Genomic DNA, 19,964 nt, shown 5'->3' on the forward strand with positions numbered 1-19,964 from the left:
CTAAATCTGAACCAATTTTCAGGAAACTTAGCACACATCATTCTAGACTTCATTCAGTACGCTATACCAAATTCGTGGAAATCGAAAGATATATACGAACTTTTGTACACCATATAACTTAAATCGGACGATAATATATATGGGAGCTATATCTAAATTGGGACCGATTTTCAGGAAATTAAACACACATCATTCTAGACTTTATTCAGTACGCTATACCAAATTTCGTGCAAATCGTAAGATGTATAGGGACTTTGATCGAAACCGATTTTCACGAAACACTACACACATATCATTCTAGACTTTATTCAGTACGCTATACCAAATTTCTATACAAATTTCTATACAAATTTCTATACAAATCAAAAGATATTAAGGGATTCTCGATTTTTTTATTTTTAAGATTTTTAATGGGCTGGTAAATGAATACCAATGCTTGTTAAGGTTTGTAACATTGCACATATATATATATATGAAGATTTAAAAAGGAAGAAAAATAATTTACAAAAAATTGTTGTTGTTGTCTTGTTGTAGTTTTTTGTGATTAAAGAAAAGTCCTTATTTTTGATGTCGGGCATGATAACTTCCCACTGGAACATCGGAATCCGAAAATTCTAACGGTGTTAGAAAGAGGACATGTCTGGCTCTCGTATGAACTAGGATTATTGACTTCGCTCTAAAATTAACAAAATGTCGGACCTTTGAAAAAATATTTTTGGAAAATCGCCTATTTTTGACCAAAAACCATGTTAAAAAACCAGTGAGCGGAGCAGTATAGTCGGACGGGGCCGACCATACGATACCCTACACAACTTCCACGGAACTCTAACTTTCCGCGGATGTTTATTTTGAGCCTGGGTAATATTTCGTGATATTTGCACCCTCTTGTCCGATTAGAGGTCAACAGCACCTCTACCTTACACTGAATATTAATAATATTCAGTACATCCCTTCTAATTACTTGTCCAGATTCCCTTCACCGTGGGTTGTGTTGTGATGTTCGGCTTATAATTGTGGCCTATAGATCGACTCAAAAAAACACAAAAAAGTTAAGTCTTCGGTCCACTACATCCCAAAATTATTATCTGATCATCGCCGAAAATACTAGGCGTTGTCCTTGACCACAACTGGAAAATTTCAGAGCGACCAGCGCCATATATCCGCCCTCCAGTGTGGTAATGGGTTACTAAATAATATCTCAGTACGTAAGCACCTGTAAATAATTAAGTGTAACTGCCACATCCGAGTACGTACGACCCTATAATTGGTATCAATTTAAAGGTCAACCACTCCTCTTGGATATACAATCAACTTCTCGGGTCTATGTCCTTCAGGGGCAAATATATAGGCAATAGAATACAAAATTTGTAATTTTTCACACAAAAGTCGGGGTTCATTTGACCCGCTAAATATTGACCGATCCTTATCAAGACAGGCATGATTATTCTTTGGCCCGATCCCCTTCTCCACGTAAAATTTCGCAATGTTCGCGCCATAATTGCGGCCTCTTGAGCGACCAGAAAAACCGACAAAAATTTAGTATTTGGTCCATTTCATTCCCTAAATATTAACTGATCTTTACCAAAGGAGTCTTCATTGGCCAGAACCCATCCTACATGCAAAATTTCGTGAAGATTGGTCCATAACTGTGGCCTGTATCGTGTTTACAAATTATAATGGACAGACGGACGGACGGACACAAATGTCTAGATCGACTCAGCTAGTCGAGATATGACCAGGACCAATATTTCGCGGCGTTACAAACTTTTGGGGCTGCACAAAGCTATAGTGTAGTGTAGGGTATAATAAGGAAGATCTTCACCGATTGGCTGTATCCTATTTCATACGATAGCTATACACTCACAGAGAAACGTTTAAAAATTTGGAATCGATTGGGTTATTAGTTTTTGAGTTATCATGCCCGCCATTCGCAAACGAGAAAAACGCGTTTAAAATTTGAGAAGCCCTTTAAGCGTCACTTGATGCTGATACAATAAATCGGCTATATCTTCAAGAGTTCTTGATATTTTCACTTGAAATTTTGTAGGAAGATTCTTGAATTATTTTGAGAAGCCCTTTAAGCGTCACTTGATGCTGACACAATAAATCGGCTATATCTTCAAGAGTTCTTGATATTTTCACTTGAAATTTTGTAGGAAGATTCTTGAATTAGTGTAGATTCGAATTAAACCAAAAAAAATTTTTGACCTTGAGAATGGGGGGGTCCCCTTAAGGGACTTTGGTACACCGTTTACCTTAAATCGGACGAAAATATAAATGGGAGCTATATCTAAATCTGAACCTATTTTTCCTAATTTCAATAGGGTTCGTCTGCGGTCCAAATAAGTGACGTATGCTAAATTTCAACCAATTCGAATCATAAATGCGACCTGTACTTTGTTTTGAATTTAACATGGGCAAACAGACGGATGGACGGACATGCATAAATCGACATAGAAAGTGATTCTATGCATATTCTCAAAAGGAACCATATGCCTATCTCGTTTCCTTTTGTCTGTTACAAACATATGCACAAAGACATAATACCCTGTACCACAGTGTGGTGAAGGGTATAAATAGTATGTGTTTTTTTATTTTATTCAATGTTTCGTCATTCTACACATCCCGTCCCAATACACTTCAGTTCAATTTACATCAATAAAATAAAATAAAAATATTGAATTTACTGACGGCGGTTACCACCAACCCAACCAATCAGGCAACCAATCATCTATCCATGCAACCAATGTTCAACACTTTGGGGAATTTATTTGCTGCTCCAAAAAAGATAGAATATCATTTCTTTCACGTAATGCAATTTTTCATTTGAAATATTCTTATGACATATTCTTCACGCATTTATAACGATATACGGGTATGTGAAAGTACGTTTGTGTGGGCAGGGCAGACATATACGATGGTACATAAAAATATTATAAATGTTATTTAAGATTGCATAATGTTGATAACCCACACACACACATACGCACTCACTCTTTCATTGATATCTCTGTATATTCCTTTTGCTATTAAATTTCCCCTCCATAAAATAAGCGGATGAGATACATTTTTTGTGTGCTTTCCCATTTTTATGTTCGCATCTAAAACCGACTGATGCTTTTACGGAAAATCTAAATTCATGGAAAATGAATAACGATGCAATCTGCGTGTAGGAGTTATTGTTGTATCTGAAATATGAACATTTTCATAAGCCGGAATATAAAAATGTGAAATTAAAGGACGTTATTATTGTTATTGTGATAAACATCGTATGGCAACAACAGCAATAAACAACCTACGCAATTTTGAGGGGTATCATTAAATGCGGAATTTTTTTCTCTTTAAGTTGAAAATGCTTCGAAATTGGAATTTTATATATTAATGCTTACCCACGTGGTAAGCATTTTTGTGGGAGTAGGGTGTTCATATTATGAACAAAAAAATATGTTCCAAATTTCTGACACTCTGACATAGTATAATTATTATTTGTTCCATGAACTCAGGTTGAAAAATTGTGGGAGCTATATCATAACTTGAAACTATATAGATCATTTTCAGCAAAAATGTATTTTAACTTTCAATATCTCGGAATGCCAAATTACAGCCACTGCAATGGGAAAATAAGGCTTAAACTTTAAAAATGCTGACAACGAATGATATTCTCATATGGAGACGATGGGAACATGGACCTACATCTATTCATATGCACATCGGCCTTCAACAACCCTTTATACACAATTTCAGCTACATTCGATGGGAAAATGCGACTAAAGCTTTGACAATACCGCAAATGGTTCAGTACCGATTGGGATATGTGTACACCGATATTGGCAACAACGATTTGAGACAGCATCAGAAGCTGTAAAATCAATTAAGAGCCAAGCCAATTCGGTTGAAAAGCGTATCCAAGTCCCCCAAAATACCAAATAATGGGGGTATTATAATATGGGGCCTACCCTGTAATTTACTCCAATATTTTTCTAACCCTTTGTGCCTTATGTTTAAGGGGATAAAAAAGTCATTCACTTTTATGATAAAATAAGTATGTTTAGCACTCTCCAAAAATCCAAAATTGACAATAAATATAATAATAATTTCCTGCGCATCTATACCAGCCTTCAAAACCCCAAGTAGCAAATTGGAAACTTAGAAGTTGGAAAATGCGGCTAAAAACCACCAAAGCATTTATATGGGGCAATGTCAAAATATGCATCCATTTGCCGTGAATATGTATGCCGGCCTCCAAAGCCCTAAAACGGCAAATTAGAACCTTTTCGACTAAAACTTTCAAAATACCGAAAATAGGGCTAGACTGGGACTATGTGAAAATATGGACCTGTATTTATAATTTTCTGAATAAATGTAAGCCATCCTCAAAAGGCCACTACTAAAATGCTCTAAAACCTTCAAAATACCGAAAAGTGGAAGGTTCAAAAAGTGGACCTGTATTAATAATTGTCTGCATAGATGTATGTCAGCTTCCAAAAGCTAGATATGCCAGATTACAGCCCTTTCGGTTGGAAAATGCAGTACCCCCAAAAAATTGTGTGGTACTATTATGTGATGACGTATTTACCACTTTCAAGTTTACCGGACGCAAGCGTCGTCGCAAAAATTTATTTTTGTTGTAGGATTTTTATGAGAGAGAAAACCCCACTTCTCATCTTTTAAAACGGGGTTTTATTGTGTATCAAACATAAGTTAGGACTTTTGGCAGATGCATTTAATTTTCCCACGTACTTTGGAGAACGGTGACGGCAGTATCGCTGACGGTACCGGTACAGTCCGATAAATTGTGATTGCAAACAGAAGATTGGTGTTTCGTCTTAAAGTAATGGGCTCAACCCCACTTGACCCAGACAATAGCGAAATCCTATCTGTTCCAGCCGATGGCTCGTTTTTCAACCCCCCTTTACTATTCAGCAGCTACTTCACTGATAGTCAAGGGCTCGACTAGACAGCAAACTGCAACTCGAACTCGTTATTCAACCCCGCTTGATTCTACAGCTAGAAGACTGCCCGATTATCACCAAAAAATCTCCTTTTACACCTCTTGGTCGCTGGCGGTTAACCCGATGTCCACTTATTGAATTTCCATCACAATAATAATTTTTAGTGTAGACCGTTGACGCTAGGGGTTCTCACCACTGTAATTGCAGATTAGTTTATTGTATAATCACTAGGGGACTTTTTGACCGTTACTGTTAAACTAAATACGTTGAAACCTCAGATTTTGGGTGTTACAATTATATGGGAGCAATACCAAAGCGTGTACCGATATACGCCATTTACAATACCAAGCACCCTAGTAGTAATATCAATGTCAGGGCCAAAAACAAAATTTTACTCTGATCACCACCAGATTTTCCTATCTTCCATGTATATACCCTCTTTCAATTCCATTTTTTTCAAATATCTGTCTTACGTTATGAAGAGGTGAGGATACATGGAATGTTTCATTTGCACTCTTATTCGATTTAGGTGTATTCAGTTTTGTGAGTGGACAATACCTAAACTTATCTTTGCAAATTGTCGTTGAAAATCCTTAACGTACTTCCTATTTTAAAAATAGTTAGCTTGAAATTATTTTATTGATAATTTTCTGCTTTCTGGCGGAACAACTCCTACTCTCATCTCAGAAGAAACTATGAAAAAATCAAAGCGTGTAGCAAGGGGAACTCTCATTATTTATAATATCTCCTTTACTCTGGACCTTATTTTAAGAATATATAAAATTATTACCTAAGAACTAACTACACATGCTTGTCAGTCTGTAGTGTAGATTACTCCCCGTAATCTAACCCCAATCATACCAAATATGACAATAGAAAAATTCAATCATATTCTAGTGTACGAACATTATAGAAAAAAATTATTTTGTCTTAAGTGGACTGTATACTCCTGTTCTCACCTTTACACAAGAGATCCACAGCAAGGCATTCACACATCGTTCTAGGCTTAATTCAGTACTCTGTGCCAAATTTCGTTCAAATCGAAGGATATATAGGAATTTTGGTGCACCATTTACCTAAAATCGGACGGATATATATATATATATATATATATATATGGGAGCTAAATCAAAATATGAACCGATTTTCAGGAAACTTAACACACATCATTCTAGTCATAATTCATTACGCTATGCGAAATTTCGTGCAAATCGAAAGTTGTATAGGGTCTTTGGTACTCCATTTACCTTAAATCGGACGAAGATATATATGGGAGCTATATCTAAATCTGAACCGATTTTTCCCAATTTCAATAGCGGTTGTCCTTGGGCCTATTAAGTGATCTGTGCCAAATTTCATCCAAATCGGATCGTGTTAACAAAAATACATGGACGGACGGACATGCATAAATCGACTCAGAAAGTGATTCTATGCATATTCTCAAAAGGAACCATGGGTCTATCTCGATTATTTTTGCCTGTTACAAACATATCCACAAAGACATAATACCCTATACCACAGTGTGGTAAAGGGTATAAAAAATGAGACTTCCTGAAGGTAGAATTTGAGGCATTCTAAAGTTGTAATTCTAAACGTACTAGTTCCAAAGACGATCGCTACTAGATCCGATTCTTTTGCTTATGTAGTTCCTTTGGCTCCAGTCGTGCCGTATTGTTTTCCTTCCTTTTGATTCAATCGTTCATCTAGATCGCTTCGTTCATTGAGCGAATTAACTGATGTGTACCAGTGAACGTATCAACTAAATAGAACTATGGAACTAAATGTTCCTTTTGATTATTCAGGATCACTATTGACTAACTCTAATGGGTTTTGTATTTGAATAAAAATCTGTCAATTATTCAGAATTTCAGGTGTTTAAGATGTTCAAAAATCACAATTCAATAATTTAATATAACCACATTCTAATTTCGACATTTTTAAATTGTTTAAGGTTCACATAAATTTGTTAAATATTGTATTTTATTTCATATACAACCACTTGAACTCCACCTATCTCTTGATCGGTTTAATGTATCACACATTTCTGCCTTTGCATTATCATAGAACTAAAATCAGTCAATCACTCAAAAAGTCAATCACACAAAAAGTGCCACTGCAAACTTTCTATTTCACCACTTCCATGGCATTACAATGTAGACACATATTATATGCAAGTTCAAATGTATGTATGTTCATTTTTCATCAAATCTCAACTAGTTCACATGACACCCACTAAACCGCACCACAAAAAAGAAACGTAGCGAGAGAGGGGGGAGCACAACTTAATGTACAATTAAAATTTAACCACAAATACCACACGCACTCTCTGAAACTTTGTTGCAATTGATTTGTTACTATTGTACCGTGGCAAAAAAAAAATGGCAAAACATTTATTGCTAAATAACTAAATGGAAATATTTTCATTTAGTTATACACTCACACAGAGAGCACTTAGGAGTTTATGAAACTATACAATTTGTGCTGCATTACTATATAAATATTTAACCGCAAACATATGAAACTACAAAAATAAAAAAAAACTTAAATAAATGGAAAGCATAATTGTTGAAAAATATCTAAATATTGAAATTTTTAAATATATTTTTTTACTTTTAATTGAAATTATAAAAAAATTAAAAGACTGAGTCGTAGATTATATATTTACACTCATGAACAGACGATTAGACCTTAAATTTCAAGTTTCGTATATTTTAAACGAAAATTATTTAATGAATATTTTTCAACAACTATCAGAAATAAGCATGAACTAAGACATTTTTATCTTTACTTTATGCCTAGGAATCAGAGTAGGGCTATTATGGGACTCCAAGCATCAACAAGGAAACATAAAAAATATTTTCACTGTTTGTGGCCTGATGACGCTGTTTATTTACAATCTATTATGGCAAAATTTAAAGGTTCTGAAGTGTAGGCGTCAACCTGTGATAGATAGTAACGGCATACACCCTTAACTACCACAGATAGGTATCACCCTGTGACCCATAGTAAATGATCTTATCGATGGCAGGGTGACATAGAAAAAACCAGTAAGGAAAGTAGTAAAGTCGGACTGAGCCGACTATATGATACCCTTCACCACTTTTGGTATATTGTACATATGTATCCTAATAATTGCATGTCTATGTTCCCTCTTTCTCCAACTTATCCTAACTTTAATTTCATTCGAGTAGATTTAGAGCCGCCTGCGTAACATGGGGGAAATTTATGAAAAACCATTTATTGATACACGTTATTCGCTACGCCGTGTCGTTAAAAATATAATCTATATGTGGGAGCTATATCTAAATCTGAACCGATTTTCACGAAAATTAACACACATCTCTCTAGACTTAATTCAGTACGCTATGCCAAATTTTGGGCAAATCGAAGGATATATATGGGAATCTTGGTGCACCATTTACATAAAATCGGACGAAAATATATTTGGGAGATACGTCGAAATCTAAACCGATTTTCCAGAAACTCACCACTCATCATTCTAGACTCAATTCAGTACGCTATACCAAATTTCGTGCAAATCGAAGGATATAAAGGGACTTTGGGGCACTACTTACCTAAAATCGGACGAAAATATATATGAGAGCTACATCTAAATCTCATTCGATTTTTACGAAATTTAACACACATCGTTCTAGACTTAATTCAGCACGCTATGCGAAATTTCGTACAAATCGAAAGATATATAGGGATTTTGGTACTCCATTTACCTTAAATCGGACAAAAATATATATGAAAGCTATATCCAAATCTGAACCGATTTTAACGAAACTTTGCACACATCATTCTAGACCTAATTCATTATGCTGCGCCGAATTTCGTGCTAATCGAAAGATCTTAACGGAATTTTGGTACACCATTTACCTTAAATCGGACACAAATATATATGGGAGCTATATCCAAATCTGAACCGATTTTCACGAAACTTTGCACACATCACTCTAGACCTAATTCATTACGCTGTGCTAAATTTCGTGCAAATCGAAAGATATATAGGGACTTTGGTACACCATTTACCTTAAATCGGACGAAAATATATATGGGAGCTGTATCCAAATCTGAACCGATTTTCACGAAACTGTGCACACATCATTCTAGACCTAATTCATTACGCTGTGCCAAATTTCGTGCAAATCGAAAGATATATAGGGACTTTGGTACACCATTTACATGAAATCGGACGAAACTATATATAGGAGCTATATCTTTATCTGGACCGATTTTCTCGAAACTTGGCAGACATCACTCTAGGCTTAATTCAGTACGTTATGCCAAATTTCGTGCAAATCAATCGATATATAGGGAAATTGGGGCACCATTTACATGAAATCGGACGAAACTACATATGGGAGCTATATAGAAATCTGGAACGATTTTCTCGAAACTTGGCAGGCATCACTCTAGGCTTAATTCAGTACGTTATGCCAAATTTCGTCCAAATCAAAAGATATATAGGGACTTTGGGGCACCATTTACATGAAATCGGACGAAAATATATATGGGTGCTATATCTAAATCTGGACCGATTTTGACGAAACTTGGCAGACATCATTCTAGACCTAAATGATTAGGCTGTGCCAAATTTCGTGCAAATCGAAAGATATATAGGGACCGTTTACATTATATCGGTTAAATATATATATGGGAGCTATATCTAAATCTGAACCGATTTTTCCCAATTTCAATAGGGTTCGTCCTTGGGCCGAATAAGTGACCAAATTTCATTCAGTTCGGATCATAAATGCGACCTGTACTTTGTTTACAATTTAACATGGACAGACAGACAGACGAACGGACGGACGGACATGCATAAATCGACTTAGAAAGTGATTCTATGTATATTCTGAAAAGGAACCATGTGTCTATCTCGTTTCCTTTTGCCTATTACAAACATATGCACAAAGACATAATACCCTGTACCACAGTGTGGTGAAGGGTATAAAAATCGCCAACTGACCGCAAACCGCGGAAATATTTATATTGTTGTTTTTTTTTTACTTGGATTCCCACAACTACCCTATACATATTAATATGTTTTACTATAATAACGTAGCCAAAGTTCTTGGTCCCAGAAAAAATATTTTGATGGAGTTCTGTTCGGATCGCCATGACAACTTTATTTTCCAGTTTCCTTCTCACGATATACTTTCCGTCTAAATTAGTTTACACTATTGTCCTCTACACACTTCCACATCCATATATTTCTATTTCTAATCAATTGCTTTCCCCCCACCCCCATTGAACGCCAAACATGTTAATCAATGCCAACTATTTTAAATACTTGAATTGTAGTTCACCACCAATTTTCACAACAAAAAACTAACTAAACCTCATTACAACAACAAAAATGTACCCAACACAAACTGCAACTAGCTTAAACGCAATTCGCACACAAAGTAACAATTTTCTGAGGTTTTATTACCGAACTTCTACTCATTAGCAAACTGAAGTTTTTCAAAAGCCACATTGGCTGTGTTGGTTGCTTGGTACGTTCATTGCCGTCTGGGACCGTTGAACCACAAAATAAATTCACTGAAAAACGTAAATGGGTTGCAAGCGTAAATTTATCACAGAATATTAAACCTTTTTTTTTTGGTTGACACATTGCACGGTTGACACATTGCCACAAACTGTCAAAAATGTTGCAGGCAAGTCAACGCACCCATTCACATATTCACATAAATTGAGTGCAATGACATATGGGGTGGGATTTCATGAAACCAAAGCATATTTTTTTGAAGGACCAACACCAGGCGTGGATTTGTTTTTTAAATAATATTTTTTCAGGCAACATAACAAAGCGTGGATATTTAAAGAATTTTTTTCTCAAGGACCACAATTTTAAAGAATGCTTTTACATTGAACAAAATTTTAAAGAACATTTTTAAGGACCATAACACAGTGTAGATTTTTAAACAAGACTTTAGAAATACGCCCTATGAAACCGTGGATTTGTAAGGAACATTTTTCAAGCTGACCAAAACAATGCTTGGATTTCTAAAAAAATATTAGTTCAAGGATCAAAACTAGGAGTGGATTCTTAAAGAATATTTTACAAGTAATAATTATATTTCCATTTAATTATTACTTTTAATTTGATTTAATTAACAAAAATTACGACGTGTGACATTCAAACCCGCACCCTTTAAGCTACAATAAATAATAACATATATAACACCTTTTTATAATTCATATATTAATTAACTTTGAAATTATCCTAATTTAATTACACACCTTTGAGATTAAATTAGAAAAAAAAAATATTCATTAAAATTATAATAACAAACATCGGAAGAGAAAGGGGAAATTAAAGACAAAGTAAACTAAAAGCTTGCCCATAAAATAAACAGCAGTAAAGAGCAGCCGTAGTAGTAGAAGTACTTTTAAATTTTTAATTACTTAACATAATGTTATCCACCATTCTATCGCATTTTATTTCGCTGTTGCTGACGGCGTTATATTTTTGTTTTTATTTGTGAACACCTAAAAATATGCTTCAAAACATTTAACAGTTTCATAGCCTTAAAAATAGGCAACATAATACAATCAAAGGGAAATGGTAAGGGTACCGCTAAAGCACTTTTACACACAGCCATCCGCGCACACATACACAAAATATATATTACACATAATGAGTTCATTAACCACTATCAAGAATTTTGTAGGGTGAGATAGAGAAAAATGAGGTTCAGTGAAATTTATATTGTTGTTTTTGTTACAACCACTCTATTTTTGTTAGTTTGGGGTGAATAATTTATTTTTAAACATGATTCTCAGACAGAAGAACAATTTTTAATGTAAACCATTGCCAAAGAAAGTAGAGAGTTGCAAGTTAATGCGGTAATTTTTTCCTCGAAAAAAGTTTTCTTTAAAAAAATCCGCCTTGAATATCCTTGAACAAAAACATATCTCTTAATAATCCCAAAGTGGCAGTCTTTACAAATGCATTCCTTACAAAATGAATGTCTTGAGTTTGTCGCTGGAAAAGTTTGCATTAAATTTATTAATATTTTGAAAACTGTTAGAACTATAAATTTATAACTTTACGTTATATCTAGGAGTCCTAGTAGGGTATTTATGGACATCCAATTTGAAACTCATAATATTTTTTATACCCTTCACCACACTATGGTACAGGGTATTATGTCTTTGTGCATATGTTTGTAACAGGCAAAAGGAAACGAGATAAACACATGGTTCCTTTAGAGAATATGCATGGAATCACTTTCTCAATCGATTTATGCATGTCGATGTTAAATTGTAAACAAACTACAGGTCGCAAATTAGATGAAATTTGGCATTGGTCACTTATTCGGTCCAAGGACGAACCCTATTGAAATTGGGAAAAATCGGTTCAGATTTAGATATATTTTCGTCCGACTTAAGGTAAATGGTGTACCAAAGCCCCTATATATCTTCCGATTTGCACGAAATTTGGCACAGAGTACTGAATTATGTCTAGAATGATGTGGGTTAAGTTTCGTGTAAATCGGGACAGATTTAGATATAGCTCTCATATATATTTTCATCCGATTTAATGTAAATGGTGTACCAGAGTACCTATATATCTTTCGATTTGCACCAATTATCACACAGCATAACGAATTGGGTCTAGAATGATGTGTGTTAAGTTTGCTGAAATCCGGTTCAAATTTAGATGTAGCTCCCATATACATTTTAGTCCGATTTAATGTAAATGGTGCACCAAAGTCCACATATATCTTTCGTACTGATCTTAGTATAACATAGAAGTTAGTTTTAATTCTGCACCGGACTCCCCAGGTGGGTCCGATTGTCACACAATTTTGCACAACTGATTGGCACAACATTTTGCACAACTTATTGAAGTTATTGTGAGATAACGTGTAGCAAGTCTTGTTGAAGTCGGTTTAGATTTAGTTCCTATATATAGTGTCGTCAGATTTTAAGTAAAAGGTGCACCAAAGACCCAAAGTTATATAATTTATATAACCTAGTATGTGGAAAGTTTTATTGAAATCGGTTTAAATTTGGATAGGGCTACCATAAAGATTTTCTACCGCTAAATGATGCACCAAAAACTCAAAATGTGGCCGATATGCTGTGACAAGTTTCGATGAAATCGACTTAGATTTCGATATAGCTATTATAAATATGTTCGTCCGATTTGAAGTAAATGGTCCACCAAAGTCCTCATGTTTATCAGATATGTATCCAAATAATCAACGGTTGTCCGATTGATATATGCTTTAAATTGATTTAGAAATATATGTTTATGGGCCCAATTTCATTTTACTGATCCTTCAAAAATGCGACGTATCTTGAATATACCCAAAGTGGTGAAGGGTATCATATAGTCGGCCCCGTCCGACTTAACTACTTTCCTTACTGGTTTAAAATACATCTCTTTTTTGGTCCTTGAAAAATATTTTTTACAATCCAAAACTTGTCTTGGTCCTTGGTAAAACATTCTTTGAAAATTCAAGCCTTGTATATGTCCTTGAACAAATATTCTTTAAAAAAATGCTCTTATTAATTGCCTTGTTCATAAAAATATGAACATGAAACTTGGATTAGTTTAAGATTTTTGGACATTGGTACTTGTCATAAATAATACTTAAGTGTTAGACATAATATGTAAACTCACATAAATTCTATTTGTGTGGGCATGTATGCGCAAAAGGGATGATAACACTTCACGCTGCTGAAGACGCATATCTAATAAAGGATATATCCATACACATGCGCTCAGCGGGTGAGTAAATAGAGATCACAACATTGTGGTTTTATGAGTGTGTGAGCTGACAACGAAGAATTAATAGCAGCCCACACACAAAGATGTTGGTGTGTCCATTTGGGTCAATGTTATCTCTTATGTGTATTAGGCTAAGTTAGATTAGGTTAGGTAGTTCTTAAGGAATAATTTTAAATAATAAAATCAGAATTGAAATGACATTCGACCCTACAAGTCCTTTGTATTTTCCTTTCTCCCGCTCCTTTACATGCCAATATATATCAATATAAATGTTTATAGAGGTGGATCATGTTTGAAAAATTCCGAATTCTTTTACTTCCACAACAACATTTTTACGCTTATTTGCTTTTCAATATAACTAGCCACACACACATACAACCATAAAAAAGAAAGAAAAACGTATAGAAAAACATGTACTATTATGTGGAACCAACACAACCTTCAATGGTGGGCTTGGGAAAATGTTTAAATTTTTATAGCATACTTTTAAGTGTTGTGCATAAATTTCATATTGCTGGCGCGAGCATTAAGGCGTTGAAGGTAATAGTTAAAAACAACATTAAGTATTCTGGTGGTATTGTCTGCCGAGAACGTATTCATAAAAGCAACAACACCCGCGCCAGTACCCTCTGCCACCTTCACCACAAAAACAGCTACCAACCAACCAACCATCCCGCCAGTCAGCCAGCCAACAAACAAACGATATATTAATGAGAAACATGCAGCAAAGGCAGGCTGTAAAAAAAGTATAAGAATCGAGCAAAATGGAAACATAATTCATATTTTATGAATATTGTTTTGGAATAAAATTTTATGTTGTTGTAAAAAATGTGCTGTTGTTGTTGTTTCGCTGTTGCATTTCGCCGCTGTGTTGTGCTGTTGTGGCAACAATAGTAATATTAATGAAACGCTTAAAAGTATGCAGCAACAAATTTTTATTCTTCTCGTCTACAGTGGCTCCATCGAATAATCGGACAAGTGGTTGTCAGATATAATAATGCTATACATTTCAAAAAAATTGTTTAAATGTGTAGTTTTTTTCGCTTTTATTTACACATTACTTACTTATATTTCTGAACAATACAAAAAACAACAACTTTCCTAGTGATAACAGTAAATTTCGCCAGAAAAACAAAATTAACTCAATTTATTGTGCTCAACGCAAAATCGGACAATGCAAAGTATCAATGTCAAAAAATGCAAAAAATCGAGAAATTAATATTTAGTTGCATATTCTTTGTTGTCCAGAACGGCCTGTAAACGCTTCGGTATTGATTTGACCAAATTCTGGCATACCTCCGGCTCTATGGAGTTCCACGATTTCAGTAAAGCCTCCTTAAGCTGTACCAAGGAGTTACATTTTTTTCATACACTCTTCTAGCTAATTCTTCGCAAAGATGCTCAATTACGTTAAGGTCTGGGCTCTGTGCAGGTGTTTGTATAAGTTTGGGACAGTTATGGATCAACCAAAGCTTTGCAACACCTGATGTGTGCTTGAGATCGTTGTCTTGATAAAAGGCAAAGTTGTTCGCGATACCCAATTTGTCTGCACTTTGATTTACATTTTGTTTTAAAATGTTGAGGTAGACAAATTTGTCCATTTTACCATCAATAAAATGCAAATTGTATATTCCCGCACTCGACATGCAGACCCAAACCATAACAGAACCTCATCCGTGCTTAACGGTGGATTTTGTATTCTTATGATTAAATTCAGCATTTGGCTTACGCCACACATACATCTTTCCATCTGATCCGTGCGAATTAAATTTGCTTTCGTCAGTAAACAGATCCTTAATATAATGGAAACTATCAATAGAAATGTATTTTAAGATGATCTATCATCAAATTACCTGCTTCCAAAAATCTTCTAATTTTAGTAAATACTCCTTGGCATATTTTATTCTACTGTTTTTATTTTTAAGGCTTATAAATGCTTTTTTTCTTGCAACTCTTCCATAATAATCATATTTATGTAATGTATTGCGAATAGTATTTAGGCACACATCTTTTCCAGTGCGAGTTTTTAAATTTATTTTAAGTTCTTTTATTTCTTTTAATATCGAACGCTCTTCTCGCTCATTCAATATCATCCATTGACCTTCTCTGCTTTTATTGGTCAATCTGAACTCATCACGGAACCTCTTTATAATGTCATGGACAGTAGATTTATTCATTCCAACCAATACGGCAATTTCTCTTACTATTTTACCTTCATAATTCAATTTATCTATTAATTGTCTGATTTCCATACTGAATTTTTTCCCTTTTGGAGCCATTTAAATTTATTTTTATTTAGTTTTACCACTTTCTTGATCTAAATGCAATTTACAAATGAATACGAAAAACAAAATACAGATTTGAAGTTCATATTTGCATAATAACGGGACTTTTAACATTGATACTTTGTTTTGTCCGATTTTGCGTTGAACACAATAAATTGAGTTAATTTTGTTTTTCTGACGAAATTTACTTTTATCACTAGGAAAGTTGTTGCTTTTTGTATTGTTCAGAAATATAAGTAAGTAATGTGTAAATAAAAGCGAAAAAAACTACACATTTAGACATTTTTTTGAAATGTATAGCATTATTATATCTGACAAACACTTGTCCGATTATTCGATGGAGCCACTGTAAGTGCGCGCAACAACTAAATGTAGGCTATAATTTCACTTAGTAATTATTCAAACAGAAACAAAAACAACAACAACGAACAAACAAATAACTATGAACTACAAAATGGAAGCGCATAAAAATTTGCATTACAAATTCGACTCTATGCAAGTTGAGCAGAAAATTTTAGTTTGGTGGTGTTTTTGTTGGTGATGTTATATTTTCTTTTTAATTGTATAGAAAATTGTAGTTTGTAAAATATTTTTATACCCTTCACCACTCTGTGGTACAGGGTATTATGTCTTTGTGCATATGTTTGTAACAGGCAAAAGGAAACGAGATAGACACATGGTTCCTTTTGAGAATATGCATAGAATCACTTTCTGAGTCGATTTATGCATGTCCGTCCGTCCGTCTGTCCGTCCGTCCGTCCGTCTGTCTGTAGATGTTAAATTGTAAACAAAGTACAGGTCGCATTTATGATCCGATTTGAATGAAATTTGGCACAGGTCACTTATTTGGCCCAAGGACGAACCCTATTGAAATTGGGAAAAATCGGTTCAGATTTAGATATAGCTCCCATATATATATTTAACCGATTTAATGTAAACGGTCCCTATATATCTTTGGATTTGCACGAAATTTGGTACAGCCTAATCATTTAGGTCTAGAATGATGTGTGCCAAGTTTCGTGAAAATCGGTCCAGATTTAGATATAGCTCCCATATATAGTTTCGTCCGATTTCAAGTAAATAGTGCACCAAAGTCGCTATATATCTTTCGATTTGCACGAAATTTGGCATAACGTACTGAATTGAGCCTAGAAAGATGTCTGCCAAGTTTCGAGAAAATCGGTTCAGATTTCTATATAGCTCCCATATATAGTTTCGTCCGATTTCATGTAAATGATGCTCCAAAGTCGCTATATATCTTTCGATTTGCACGAAATTTGGCATAACGTACTGAATTGAGCCTAGAATGATGTCTGCCAAGTTTCGAGAAAATCGGTACAGATTTATATATAGCTCCTATATATAGTTTCGTCCGATTTCATGTAAATGGTGCACCAAAGTCCCTATATATCTTTCGATTTGCACGAAATTTGGCATAACATACTGAATTGAGTCTAGAATGATGTCTGCCAAGTTTCGTGAAAATCGGTCAAGATTTAGATATAGCTCCCATATATAGTTTCGTCCAATTTCATGTAAATGGTGCACCAAAGTCCCTATATATCTTTCGATTTGCACGAAATTTGGCATAACGTATTGAATTGAGCCTAGAATGATGTCTGCCAAGTTTCGAGAAAATCGGTCTAGATTTAGATATAGCTCGATGTATAGTTTCGTCCGATTTCATGTAAATGGTGCACCAAAGTCCCTATATATCTTTCGATTTGCACGAAATTTGGCATAACGTACTGAATTGAGCCTAGAAAGATGTCTGCCAAGTTTCGAGCAAATCGGTCCAGATTTCTATATAGCTCCCATATATAGTTTCGTCCGATTTCATGTAAATGATTCACCAAAGTCTCTATATATCTTTCGATTTGCACGAAATTTGGCATAACATACTGAATTGAGCCTAGAAAGATGTCTGCCAAGTTTCGAGAAAACCGGTCCAGATTTCTATATAGCTCCCATATATAGTTTCGTCCGATTTCATGTAAATGGTTCACCAAAGTCTCTATATATCTTTCGATTTGCACGAAATTTGGCATAACGTACTGAAAATCGGTCCAGATTTAGATATAGCTCCCTTTTATTATATATTGATTATAAGTAATTGACGCAGCAAGGATCCAATAAGCTGATAGGAACACAACGTTCTGAAATTAGTATAACCTAACCTGTGATAAGTTTGTTTCAAATCGCTTAATATTTGAATAGAGCATCCATACATATTTTCGCCCGATTTCAAGTAAATTGGGCATCAAACTCCTCATGTTAGTCAGATTGACATCAAAGTTTGCACAACTTAAAAAATTGAACATAGAATTACGTAGTTGCGTTTTCTAGAAGTACAGATATAGCCCAACGGATGACCTATTTATATTTGTTTGAAGTCGATTTACATACTTTATGGATAGATCTAGGTAGATTCATATTTAGATAAATATCACATATTTTATTTCATCAATTTTTAATAGTCTTGTTTAATATACCCATAGTGGTGAAGGGTATCATATAGTCGGCCCCGTCCGACTTTACTACCTTCCTTACTGGTTTTTATTTTCATTTTTGTATGAAGGCATGCAATTCTCTAGAAATGTTTCTGTGGAATCCATTAAATTTAGGTTATGCTTCTGTGTAAAGCTAATTACAAATCATGCTGAACAAACTGTACTTGGCCAGTTCACGAGAAAATTGTTTTGAGGAAAATGCATAATTTGGTGGTAATGCAAAGTAGTTGTAAACATCTTTAAGCTAAATATAAAAAAAAATTATAATAAAAATCCACACCTGTATTGGGTCTATGAAAAACCAGTAAGGAAAGTCGTAAAGTCGGACTGGGCCGACTATATGATATCCTTCACCACTTTGGGTATTTTCTACATATGTATCCTAACAGACGTCGCCTTTTTGATGGAACATTGACATGAAATTGAACGAACTTAAGGGAACCCCACCCATTCTCAATTTTAATTTTTCACGATTTTCAATGGGCTGGTAAATCAATACCAATGCTTGTTAAGGTTTGTAACTTTGCACATATATAATTGAAGATTTAAAAGAGAAGAAAAATAATTTACAAACAATTTTGTTATTGTTTTGTTGTTGTTTTTTGTAATTAAAGAAAAGTTCTTATTTTTTTTGATGGCGCGCATGATAACTCCTCACTGGAACATCGGAATCCGAAAATTCCAACGGTGTTAGAAAGAGTAGATGTCTGGCTCTCGTATGAACTAGGATAATTGACTACGCTCTAAAATTAACAAAATGGCGGACCTTTGAAAAAATATTTTTGGAAAATCGCCGATTTTTTACCAAAAACCAAGTTAAAAATTAAGGAAGATCTTCACCAATTGGCTTTATCCTAGTTCATACGATAGCTATACACTCACAGAGAAACGTGTAAAAATTTGGAATCGATTGGGTTGTTAGTTTTTGAGTTATCGTGCCCGCCATTCGCAAAAGAGAAAAACGCGTTTAAAGTTTGAGAATCCCTTTAGCCGTCACTTGATGCTGATACAATGAATCGGCTATATCTTCAAGAGTTCTTGAGATTTTCATTTGAAATTTTGTAGGGACATTCTTGAATTAGTGTAGATTCGAATTAAATCAAAAAACATTTTGACCTCGAGAATGGGGGGTTCCCTTAAATAAATACCTACACATGTCATTCTGCAACCTATGCTAAATTTTGTAAGTCGATTTAAAGCAAACTTGACGCACGCTATTTGGTATGCTACACGGTTTAAAATTTAATCTCAATCAGACATCCATTGATTACATGGTGTACAATTAACGTCCTATTCGGAATTATATATGGAAGCTATGCTATATCTATATCTGAGCCGATTTCAAGGAAACTTGCCAGAGATTACTTTATATTAACTTCAGAGCGTTGTGTCAATCGCCCTAGCTATGGATCTTTAGTGTACCATTTACTTAATATCGAACGAAAATATATAGGAGGTGTATGTA

Source organism: Musca vetustissima, unplaced genomic scaffold (assembly GCF_032173495.1).
Source record: "Musca vetustissima isolate MV318-11 ecotype Yass unplaced genomic scaffold, APGP_CSIRO_Mvet_v1 utg1018, whole genome shotgun sequence".
In the NCBI taxonomy this organism is placed as follows: Eukaryota; Metazoa; Arthropoda; class Insecta; order Diptera; family Muscidae; genus Musca; species Musca vetustissima.